Genomic DNA, 12500 nt, shown 5'->3' with positions numbered 1-12500 from the left:
GGAAAAAAAAAAAAATTTTTTTTTTTTAAAAAAAATTTTTAAAAAAAAAAAAAATTTTTTAAAAAATTAAAAAAATTTTTTAAAAAAAAAAAAAAAAAAAACACCCCAAAAAAAAAAAAGGGTTTCCGGTTTTTTTTTTTTAAAAAATTTGGGGTTTTTTTTTAAAAATTTTTTCTTTTCATTAACCCAAAAAATTCCCAAAAATTTTTTAAAAAAAAAAATTTTTTTATTAAAAAAAAAAAAAAAGGGGGAAAAAAAAAGAAAAAAAAAGGGAAAAAAAAAAAAAAATTTTTTTAAAAAAAAAAAAAAAAATTTTTAAAAAAAAAAAAATTTTAAAAAAAAAAAAATTTTTTTAAAAAGGGGGGCCGGGTTTTTTAAAAAAAATTTTTTTTTTTTAAAAAAAAAAAATTTTAAAAAAAAAGGGGGAAAAGGAAAAAAGGGGAAAAAAAAAAAAGGGGGGGGGGTATAAAAAAGGGGGGGGAAAAAAAAAAGGGGAGGGGGGGGGGAAAAAAAAAAAAGAAAAAGGGAAGAGAAAGAAAAAGAGGGGGGGGGGGGGAAAAAAAAAAAAAAAAAAGAGGAAAAAAAAGAAAAAAAGGGAGAAAAAAAAAAAGGGGGGGGGAAAAAAGGGAAGAGAAAAAGGGGGGGGGGAAAAAAAGGGGGGGAGAAAAAATTTTTAAAAAAATTTAAAAAAAAAAAAAAAAAATTTAATTTTTAAAACTTTTAAAGGAAAAAAAAAAAAGGGGAGGGGGGGGGGGGGGGGAAAAAAGGGGGGGGGAAAAAGGGAGGGGGGGGGGAAAGAGAGGAAAAAAAAGGGAAGGGGGGGGGAAAAGTAAAGGGGGGGGGGGGGGGGGGAAAAAAAAAAAAAAAAGGGGGGGGGGATTTTTGGGGGGGGGGGAGTGGGGGGGAAAAAAAAGAGAGAAAGTAAAAGAAAAAAAGAGGGAAAAAAAAAAAAAAAAAAAAAAAAAAAAGGGGGGGGGAAGAGAGAGAGAGGAGAGGGAGGGGGGGGGGGGGGAAAAAAAAAAAAGGGAAAAAAAAAAAGGGGGGGGGGGAAAAAAGGGGGGGGAAAAAGGAGAGAAAAAGAAGAGAAAAAAAAAAGGGGAGAGGGAGGAAGAGAGAGAGAAAAAAAAAGAGAGAGAGAGAGGGGAAAAGGGGGGGGGGAGAGAGAGAGGGGGGGGAGGGGGTGGGGGGGGGGGGGGGGGTGTTTTTTTTTTGGGGGAGGAGGGGAGGAGGAGAGAGAGAGAGAGAGAGGGGGGGGGGGGGGGAAAAAAAAAAAAAAGAGAGAGGGAGAAAAAAAAAAAAAAGGGGGGGGGGGGGGGGGAAAAAAGAAAAAGGGAGAAAGAAAGAAAAAAGGGGGAAAAAAAAAAGGGGGGAAAAAAAAGGGGGGGGAAAAGGAAAAAAGGAAGGGGAAGGAGGGGGGGGGAGGGGGAGGGGGGAGGGGGGGGGGAAGGGGGAAAAAAAAAAATTGGGGGAAAAAGGGGGGGGAAAAAAAAGGCCCCCAAAAAAAAAGGGGGGTTTTTTTTTTTGGGGGGGGGCCCTTTTTTTTCCCCCCCCCCCCCCTTAACCTTTTTTAAAAAAAACCCCCCCCCCCCTTCCCCTTCCCCCCCCTTTCCCCCTTTTTTCCCCCCCCCCCCCCCCTTCCCCCCCCTTTTTCCCCCTTTTTTTTTTTTTTTTCCCCCTTTTTTCCCCCCTCCCCCCCCTCCCCCCCCCCTCCCGCCCCCCCCCCCCCCCTCCTCCCCCCCTTTTTTTTTTCCCCCCCCCCCCTTTTTCCCCCCCCCCCTTTTTTTCCCCCCCCCCTTTTCCTTTTTTCCCCCCCCCCCCCCCTTTTTTTTCTGTTTGTCCCCCCCCCCTTTTCTCCCCCCCCCCCAAAAAAAAATTTTTTCCCCCCCCCCCCCCCCTCCCCCCCCCTTTTTTTTTTTCCCCCCCTTTTTTTTTAAAAATTAATAATTTTTAAAAAATTTTTTTAATTATTTTTTTTTATTGTTTTTTTTTTTTTTTTTTTTTTTTTTTTTATTATTTTTTTTGTTGTTTTTTTTTTTTTTAAATTAATTTTTTTTTTTTTTTAAAAATTATTTCCCTTTTTTTAAAAAAAATTTTCCATACCCCCACCCCCCCCCCCCACCCCCCCCCCCCCCCCCCCTTTTTTTAAAAAAAAAACCCCCGGGGGTTTTGCAAGATCTCACGGGGGGGCAAAGCTTCAGGGCCCGACCGTGCCAAAAAACCCCCTTAAAGGTTTCCCCGGGGCCCCCCCCCCCTCGTCCCTTTTTTTGGGGGGGGGGGGGGGGGGGGGGGGGGGGGGGGGGGGGGGGGGGGGGGGGGGGGGGGGGGGGGGGGGGGGGGGGGGGAATTTTGGGGGGGGGGGAAAGGGGTTTTGGGGTTGGGGGGGGGGTGGGGGGGGTGGGGGGTTTGGGGGTGGGGGGGGAGGGGGGGAAAAAAGGGGGGGGGGGGGGGGGAGGAAAAGAAGGGAAAAGGGGGGGGGAAAAGGGGGGGAAAAAAAAAAAGGGGAAAAAAAAAAAAAAGAAAAAAAAAAAAACAAAAAAAAAAAAAAAAAAAAAAAAACCCCCCCCCAAAAAAAAAAAAAAAAAAAAAAAAATTTTAAACCCAAAAAAAAAAATTTAAAATTTTTTTTTAAAACCCCCCCCCCTTTTCCCCCAAAAAGGGGGAAAAAAAAAAAACCCCGGGGGGGGTTGGTTTTCGCCAAAAAAGGGGGGGGGGTGAGGAAAAGGGGGGGCCCCCCCGGGGGGGGGAAGGGGGGGGGAGGGGGGGGGGAGGGGGGGGGGGAGGGGGGGGGGGGGGGGAGAAAAAAAAAGGGGGGGGGGGGGGGGAAAAGGGGGGGTTGGGGGGGGGAGAGGGGGAAAGGGGGGGGGGGGGGGGGGGGGGGGGTTTGGGGGGGGGGGGGGGGTTTTGGGGGGGGGGAAAAAAATTTTTTTTTTTTTTTTTCCCCCCCCCCCCCCCCCCCCCCTTTTTAATTTTTTTGGGGGGGGGGTTTTTTTTTGGGGGGGGGGGGGGTTTTTTCCCCGGGGGTTTTTTTTTTTGGGGGGGGGGGGGGGGGGGGGGGGGGGGGGGGGGGGGGGGGGAAATTTTTGGGGTTTTGGGGGGCTTTGGGTTTTTTTCCCCTTTTAATTTTATTTCCCGGGGGTTTTTTAAAAGGGCCCCCTTTTTTTTTTTTTTTTTTTTTTTTTTTCTTTTTCTTCCCCCCCCCACCCCCCCCCCCTTTTTTTTTTTCCCCCCCCCCCCCCCTCTCTCCCCCTTTCCCCCCTTTTTTCTCTCTCTCTCTTCCCCCCTTTTTCTCCTTTTCCCCCCCCCCCCCCCCTTTTTCCCCCTTTTTCCCCCCCCCCCCCCCTTTTTTTCCCCCCCCTTTTTTGGGGGGGCCCCCCCTTTTTTTTCTCTTTCCCCTTCTCCCCCCCTTTTTTCTCTTTTTTTTCCCCTTTTTTTTTTCCCTTTTCCCCTTTTTTTTTTCCCCCTTTTTTTTTTTTTCTTTTTTTTTCCCTTTCCCCTTTTTCCCCCCCCCCTCTTTCCCCCTTTTTTTTTTTTTTTCTCTCTTTCTTTTTCTTTCCCCCTCTTTCCCCCCTTTCCCCCCCCCCCCCTCTCTCCCCCTTTTCCCCCTCTTTTTCCCCCCCTCTCTCCCTTCCCCCCCTTTCCCCCTCTCTCTTTTTTTTTTCCCCCCCCCCCTCTCTTTTTTCTTTCTTTCCTTTTTTTTTTCCTTTTTCTTTTTTTCCCTTTTCCCCCTCTTCTCCCCCCTTTTTTTTCCCTTTTTTTTTTTTTCCCCTCTCCCTTTTTTCCCCCCTTTTTTTTTTTCTCTCTTCCCCTTTTCCCCCTCCTTTTTTTCCCCCCCCCCCCCCCCCCCCCCCCTCCTTTCCTCCCCCCCCCCCCCCCCTCCTCCTCCCTTTTCCCCCCTCCCCCCCCCCCCCCCCCCCCCCCCTCTCTCCCCCCCCTCCCCCCTCTCTCTTTCTCCCTTTTTTTTTTTTCCCCTTTTTTTTCCCCTTTTTTTTTTTTTTTTTTTTTCCCCCCCCCCCCCCCCCCCCCCCCTTTTTTTTTTTTTTCCCCCCCCCCCCCTCTCTTTTCTCCCTTTTTCCTCCCTTTTTTTTTTTTTTTTCTTTTTTTCTTTTTTCCCCCCCCTTTTTTCTCCTTTTTTTTTTCCTTTTCTCTCTCTTTTTCCCCCCCCTCCCCCCTTTTCCCTCTCTCTCCTTTTTCCCCTCTCCCCCTTCCCCTCCCCTCTCCCCTTTTCTTTCTCTCTCTCCCCCCCTTTTTTTTCTTTTCTCCCCTTTTTTCTCCTCTCCCCCCCATCTCCTCTCTCCCCTTTTTTCTCTCTCTCTCTTTTTTCCCCCCTTTTTTTTTTTCTTTTTTTCTCCCCTTCCCCCTTTTTTTTTTCCCCTCTTTTTTTCCTTTTTTTTTCCCTTTTTTTTTCTCTCTCTTTTTTTTCCCCCCCCCTTTTTTTTTTTTTCCCCTCTCTCTCTCCTTTTCTCCCCTCCCTCTCTCTTCCCCTCCCCCCCTTTTTTTTCCCCCCCTCTCTTTCTTCTCTCTCTTTTTTTTTTCTCTCTCTTTTTTTTTTTTCTCTTTTTTCCCCCCCCTCTCTCTCTCTTTTTTTTTCCCCCCTCCTCCCCCTTATTTTTCTCCCCCCCTTTTTTTTTTTTTTTTTTTTTTTTTTTTCCCCTTTTTTTTTTCCCCCTTTTTTTTTTTTCCCTCTGCCCCCCCCTTCTTTTCCCCGGCTCTCTCTTTTTCTCTCTTCCCCCTCTCTCTCTTTCCCCCCTTTTTTTTTTCCTTTTCTCTCTCTCCCCCCCCCCTCCCCCCTTTCTCTCTCTTTTCCCCCCCCCCCCCTTTTTTTTCTCTCTCTCTCTCCTTTTCTCTCTTTTTTTTTTTTTTTTTTTTTTTCTTTTTCCCCCTTTTTTTTCCCCCCTTTTTTTCTCCTTTTTTTTTTTCTTCCCTCCTTTTTTCCTTTTTCCCTTTTTTTTTTTTTCCCCTTTTTTTTTCCCCCCCTTTTTTTTCCCCCCCTTTTCCCCCCCCCCCCCCCCACCCCCCCCCCCCCCCCCCCCCCCCCCCCCCCCCTCCCCCCTCCCTCTCCCTCTCTCTTTTTTTTTCCCCCCCCCTTTTTTTTTTTTTTTTTCCCCTCTTCCCCTTTTTTTTTTTCCCCCCCTTCTCTTTTTTCCCCCCCCCCTTTTTTTTTTTTCCCTTTTCTTCTTCCCCCTTTTTCTTCCCCCTTTTCCCCCCCTCCCCCTCTTCCCCCCCCTCTTTCCCCCCCCTCTGGGCCCCCTCTTTTCCCCCCTCCCTTTCCCCCTCTCTCCCCCTTTTTCGTCCTTTTTTTTTTCCCCTCCCCCCCCCTTTTTTTTTTTTTTTTCCCCCCCCCCCCCCCCCCCCCCCCTTTTTTTTTTTCTCTTTTTTTTCTCCCTTTTTTTTTCCCCCCCCCCTTTTTTTTTTTTCCCCCCCCCCCTTTTTTTTCCCCCCCCCCCCCTCTCTCTCCCTCTTTCCCCCTCCCTCTCCCCTCTCTCCCCCTCTCTCTCCCCCCCCTTTTTTCCCCCCCCCCCTTTTTTCCCTTTTTCTTTCCCCCCCTTTTTTTTTTTCTTTTTTTTTTTTTTTTTTCCTTTTTTTTTTCTCTCTCTTTTTTTCTTTTCCTTTTTTTCTTTTTTCTCCCCTTTTTTTTTTCTTTCCCCTTCCCCCTTTTTTTCTCTCTCTCTCTCTCTTTTCTCTTTCCCCCCCCTTTCCCCTTTTTCTCTCTCCTCTCCCCCCCCCTCCCTTTTTCCCCCCCTTTTTCTTTTTTTTCCCCCCCCCCCCCCCTTCCCCCCCCCTTTTTTCCAACCCCCCTTTTTTTTTTCCCCCTTTTTTCCCCCCCTTTTTTTTTTTCCCCCCCCTTTTTTTTTTTTTTCCCAAATTCCTTTATTTTTCTCCTTTTTTTTTTTCTCCAAATTTTTTTTTTTTTTGTGTTTTTTTGGCTTTTTTAAAAATTTTTTTTTTTTTTCCAAAGGGGGGAAAGGGGGGGAAAAAAGGGGGGGGTGGGAAAAAAGGGGAAAAAAGGGGGGAAAAAAAACCCCCCCAAAAAAAAAAAAAAAAAAATTTTTTCCCCCTTTTTTTTTTTGGGGGGGGGGGGGGGGGCCCCTTTTTAAGGGGGGGGGTTTGGGGGGGGGGGGGGTTTTTTTTTTTTTTTTCCCCCTTTTTTTTTTTTTTGGGGGGGGGGGGGGGGGTTTTTTTTTTTGGGGGGGGGGGGGGGTTTTTTTTTTTTTTTCCCCCCCTTTTTTTTCTTTTTTTTGGGTTTTTTTTTCCCCCCCTTTTTTTGTCTTTTTTTTTTTTTTTCCCCCCCCCCCGGGGCCCTTTTTCCCCGGGCCCCCCCCCCCCTTTTTTTTTCCCCCCTTTTTTTTTTTTTCCCCCTTTTTTTTTTTTCCCCAAAAAAATTTTTTCCCCCCCCCCCCCTTTTTTCCCCCCCCCTTCCCTTTTCCCCTCCTTTCCCCCATTTTCCCCCCCTTCCCCAACCCTTTTCCCCCCCCTTTTTTTTCCCCCCCCTTTTTTTTCCCCCCCCCCCCCCCCCCCCTTTTCCCCCCCCCCCCCCTTTTTTTTTTTCCCCCCTTTTTTTCCCCTTTTTTTTTCCCCCCCCCCTTTCCCCCCCTCTTCCCCCCCCCCCCTTTTCCCCCCCCCCCCCCCCCCTTTTTTTTTTCCCCCTTTTTTTTTTTTTTCCCCCCCGAGAAGGATTAGGTGGCGGAGGGTGAGGGGGGAGTGATAAAGGGAGTAGTAGGGGTGGGAGGGGGTGAGGGGTGGGAGGTGGGAAGGAGGGGGGCTTTGGTTAATTATTCTTCAAAGGGTTTGTTTGTTTACATCTTGTGCACCCTTATGTCTATTAGTCTATCTATCCATCTGCTTCAGATATACAACACACGAACACACACACACACGTGCATGAACATACGCCCGCGCACGCACTTACACGCACACTTACACGCACACTTACACGCACACTTTCACAAACACTTACACACACACTTACCACAACACTTAACACACACACAGAATACAACACACTTGAAGGGAGGAATGGTGAAGGGAAGGGGGGGTGAACGAGGGAGGGAGGTGACAGGTGGGCGGTGAGGGAGCGGGGAGTAGGGATGGGAAAACATGTTAATTATTCTTCAACGGGTTTGTTTGTTTACATCTTGTGCACCCTTATGTCTATTAGTCTATCTATCCATCCGTTTCAGATATACAACACACGAACACACGCACACACGTGCATGAACATACGCCCGCGCACGCACTTACACGCACACTTTCACAAACACTTACACACACACTTACACACACACTTACACACACACACACACACACACACACTTACACACACACTTACACAGACACTTACATACACACTTACACACACATTACACACACACTTACACACTTACACACACACACACACACTTACACACACACTTACACACACACACTTACACACACACTTACATACACTCTTACACACATTTACACACACACTTACACACTTACACACTTACACACACACACACGCACACACACAAGCAAACTTTGAAACAAACCTTGTCATTAATATTTCTTGTGTTTTATTACGTATTTGACGACAAATCTTTTTCTTGTTTTGTGTTTGTCAAGAAAGTCATTAGTAACAAATCCACAAGGATCTTCACTCATAACGAAGCCTTCTTGTTTACTTGCTTACTTGTTTACTTGTTATTGTTTTCGGTTCTGTGAATTCGACATATTAGTTTCCTGTCTTCCTTGCTTTTTTTGTTTTGTTTTCAAATTCCGTGTAATAACTCCGTGTTTTTGTTTTGTTTTTGTTTTCTTTATGTCTAAAGAATGGCTTTATTTATTTATTTTTTTTTAATATGTGTTTTCTGACGATTCCCTTATACTTAAACATCATCGTAAACATGACAGTGTAATCAAAGAATCTCATCTATGTTTTTGTGTGTTTGTTTATCATCTTATAAAACCCTTAAACCTATATTTTAACCAGTATTTCATTACTTTTTTTTCCAGAATGAAGAGACCCCCCTCCTTTAAGTCCCTCCCTCTTTGTTTACCAAATCATTTCCCTATATTTAACAAAATGTAACCCCCCCCCCCAATATTTTGACCCAATTTGACCCATTTCCTACCCATTTCCCCTTCTTTTTCAGTTTGAGGAACACCATCTTTCCCTCGCAAAAGTTTTTGTTTACCAAATTACTTCCATGTTTTCACCTGTCTTTCACAATGTTTTTTTTCTCCTCTTTCCAGACTGGAAAAAACACACCTTTTTCACCTCCTTTCTCCCTCTTTATTTACGGATTTAACCCACTATATTTACCAGTGTATTTTGATCCCTTTGTGACCCCCTCCCCTCGCCCCCCATCTTGCCAAATTGAGGTCTTCTGTCTTTTTCCTTATGAATATGTTTTCGTACGCTTCTTTGTCGTTCTAAAACTACCAATTTTACTCACATATTTTGAAGAATTTGACCTATATCTAACCCCCATTTTTTGACTCGTTTAACCCATTTTTTAAAACCCAGACTGAGAAACCCTATATTTTCCCCCTAGATATAATTTTATACATTTCTACATCTTTTCCCACTATATATATATATATATATATATATATATATATATATATATATATATATATATATATATATATATATATATATATACACATACACACACATTTAGGACCCCAAATTTACCGATATAAGCCCCATGTTTTGACTCAGTTAACCCATTTTTTAAACCCCCTTTCCCCCTCTCTGTCCAGACTGATAAAACCCCCTTTTCCCCTCTCTTTCCAGACTGAGGAATCCCTGGGGACGAGGGGAGTGGAACGGACCCTGGAGTGAGAGATCCTGGGAGTGGGATTCCCTCTCAGACAGAGACAAGGACCTGCTCTCTGTTAGGGTCAGAAACGAAGGAGAATTCTGGTAAGGGTGATGATTAGGGTTAGGGAAGGTGAAGGATTAGATTAGGGAAGGATTAGGATCAGGGATTAAGGAGGATTAGGATCAAGGATTAGATTTAGGGAAGGATTAGGATCAGGGATTAAGGAGGATCAGGATCAAGGATTAGATTTAGGAAGGATTAGGATTAAGATTAAGGATGAAGGTTAGGATAAGATTAGGGATTAGGAATAGGATTACGGATGAAAGTTAGGATTAAGCAGGATTAGGATTAAGGATGTAGACGAGGATTCAGGATTAAAGAGGATTAGGGTTAATGGTAGGGGTTGAGAAGGAGGGGGAGGTGGAAGATGAGAAGGGGGGGGGGGACACACACACACACGCAAACAGAAAACCACTGAGAGAGGGAGACCAAGAGGGCGAGAGAACAAGGCTAAGCAACGTGACAAATAAGATCTTAATTAACATTTCTCATAAGTGAATGTGAAGACGTTTTTTTCCCTTAAAGATTCTAGAATATATATATATATATATATATATATATATATATATATATATATATATATATATATATATATATATATATATATATATATATATATATATATATATTATATTATATATATATGTATATATATATATTTTTTTTTTTCTTTCTCTCTTTTTTTCTTTTCTTTTTTTTTTCCTTTCCTTTTCTTTTCTTTTCTTGTCCTTGCCTTTAATGATATATAAGGACATATGAATATTTTCGTCTTTTACTTTTTTGTCTTTTATTTTTTTCTCTCTTTATCTATTTATAGTTCCTTTGAATGAGTTGATGCTTCATTCGCGTAAAAAAGGAAAAAAAAAGAAAAAAGGGGGAAAAAAAGAAAGAAGGAAAGAAAGAAAAAACTGAAAAAAATCTTTCATAAATCTTTAAAAAAATGATAAAAAAAAAAAAATCTGAAAAAAACCCAAAAACTCATTTGCATATCTGAACAACACGACCCTCTCTTTCTCCTCGACTTCTCCCATGCTTTATCACTCCTTCCTTGTGTATCCTCTCATTACTCCTACTAATGTTCCTCTTCCACAAGGCTACTATGAAAGCCCATTTGCATATCTCGTCTGTGAACATTGCTGCCGGATTCCGTTGTTGTGGGATTTAAGAAGAAAGAGGGAGAAAGAGGAAGAAAGAAGGAGAAAGAGGAAGAAAGAAGGAAGAAAGAAGGAAAAGAAAAAAGAAGATGAAGAAAAAAAAAAAGAACTGATTATCTCTTCGTTCAAGGGGAGGTTGTCAGCTAGTTATTTTTCGTCTTATTTTCTGCTAATAATTGTTCGTTTCTATTTGTTTATTTATGTCTGTCTGTATGTATGAATTATTATTATTGTTATTATTATTATTATTATTGTTGTTATTATTATTATTATCATTATTATTATTATCATCATTATTAATTATTAGAAAAAGGAAGAAAAAGACAAGAGAAAGGAAAAGCAAAAGGAAAAGGAAAGTAGAAAAAGTAGTAGAAGAAGATAAGGAAGAAGAAGAAGAAAAAGGAAAAAAGGAAGAAGGAAACAAAAGACATACGGAAATGGAAGGAGAAAGAAAAGAAAAAGTGAATGAAAGAAGAAGGAGGGAAGAAAACAATTACAGAACGAAGGAGAATAAGGAAAAGGGGAAATATATAATATATATATATATATATATATATATATATATATATATATATAATATATATATATAAAATAATAATATATTTTTTTTTTTTTTTTTTTTTTTTTTTTTTTTTTTTTTTTTTTTGTCTAAGGAGAAAAGGTTAAGAAGGAGAAAGAAGGAAAAGGAAAATAAAAGACAAAAAGACCAATGGAGAAGATAAAGAAGAAGAAGAAGGAAAAGAAGAAGAAGAAGGAGAAGAAGAAGAAGAAATAATAATAATGATAATGATAATGATAATGATAATGATGATGATAATGATGATGATGATGATGATGATGATGATGATGATGATGATGATGAGGATGATGAGGATGAGGATGAGGATGAGTGATGAGATGAGGATGAGGATGATGATGATGATGATGATGATGATGATGATATGATGATGAAAATGATGATGATGAAAATGATGATGATCATGATAATACGAATGATAATGTTAATACTAATAATAAATAAGAATGGGAGGAAATGTTTAAGATAGTGTTATGTCATTTAAGAAAAAACGAAAGGATAGCGAAAGAAAAGGGAGAAGGATAAATAGGAAGAATAAGAAAAATGGAGAGAGGAATGGAGGAGATAAAGGGCGAAGAAAAAGACGAATGAAAAAAGGAAGAAGAAGAAAAAAAGGTAAACGAAGAATATGAAAGAAAGAAAGAAACAAACAAAAAAACAATCAAACAAAAAAAGAAACAAAAAAAAGAAAAAAAAACGAAAATGGAAGAGAAGCGGAACGAAGAAAAATAAGAAAATAAGAAGTAGAAAAAGAAGGAGAAGGAATAGGAAAAGGAAAATTAATAACAGGAGATGTAATAGGAAAAGCAGAAGGAAAAGAAAAGAGAAAAAAAAAACTAATGAAGAAATAGAAGAAGACGAAGCAAAAACAAAACAAAAAAAACAATAATAAATAAATAAATAAATAAATAAATAATAATAATAAAAAAATAAAATAGATGAATAAATAGATAAATATCTATCGCCACGCTGTTCAAGCCCACGCCGGTCACAAGGGAATTTGACCCATTGAGGCAGACGTAATAGGGATCAGATTCGCCCGTGCGTCGCTGAACCCTCTCGGGAGACCTCGGCCCGCTGAACGAACTTTATATTTGTATCCATAATATATATTTACTTTTTTTTTCTTTTTATTTTTTTATTTATTTTTTCTTTTTATGTATTTATTTATTATTATTATTATTTTTTTTTATTTATTATATATTTTTTTTTTATCTATTTACTCTCTGGGGACGTTTCATAAAGCGATCGGCTCTTGTACCCATCGAGTCGAAAGGAAGGGAAGTTTAGGGGAAGAGAAGAGGAGGGAGGGAGGGAGGGGGGAGGGGAAGGGGATAGGTGGGTGGGAGGGCGGGTGGGGAGAGAGGGAGGGAGGGTGGGAGGGAGAGGAAAAACTCCTTCCTCCTCCCTCCCTTTCTTCTCCCCACCCACACCCTCCCTCCCTTCCTTCCTTCCTTCCTCCCCCCACCCACTCCCTCCCTTCCTTCCTTCCTTCCTTCCTTCTTTCCTTCCTTCCTTCCTTCCTTCCTTCCTTCCTTCCCTCCTTCCCTCCCTCCCTCCCTCCTTCCCTCCCTCCCTCCTTCCCTCCCTTCTCTCCTTCCTTCCCACCCACCATAACCTCCCTCCCTCCCTCACCCCTACCCACTCCCTCTCATCCCTCCATCAACCCCCCTCCCTCCCTCACCCCTACCCTCTCCCTCCCATCCCTCCCTCCCTCCCCCCTCCCTCCCTCCACCCACCCCTCCCTCTTTCCCTCCATCAACCCCCCCTCCCTCCCCCCTTCCCTCCCTCCATCAAAGCCCACCGCCGAGGGTTCGAGAGCTCTCTTGGTCCCATCTGGCCAAGACGCTGATTGGTAATTGAGGCAAGAGACAGTCGCTCGCCAGACTCTTTTCAAGT

General features: G+C 42.3%; 1 protein-coding gene across 1 annotated transcript in view; it reads left to right on the top strand.

Moving 5' to 3' along the window:
* Positions 1–8772: 8772 nt before the first annotated feature.
* The window catches only part of LOC119599452 (calpain-11-like), a gene marked incomplete in the record, with an annotated part of 32669 nt that continues 28941 nt past the window's right edge, over positions 8773–12500 (top strand). The window contains 1 exon segment of the mRNA XM_037949234.1: positions 8773–8911.

This window comes from Penaeus monodon, chromosome 42 (genome assembly GCF_015228065.2).
Source record: "Penaeus monodon isolate SGIC_2016 chromosome 42, NSTDA_Pmon_1, whole genome shotgun sequence".
Lineage (NCBI taxonomy): Eukaryota > Metazoa > Arthropoda > Malacostraca > Decapoda > Penaeidae > Penaeus > Penaeus monodon.
The sequence above is the reverse complement of the archived record's forward strand: the minus strand, read 5'-3'. Positions and strand labels throughout refer to the sequence as shown.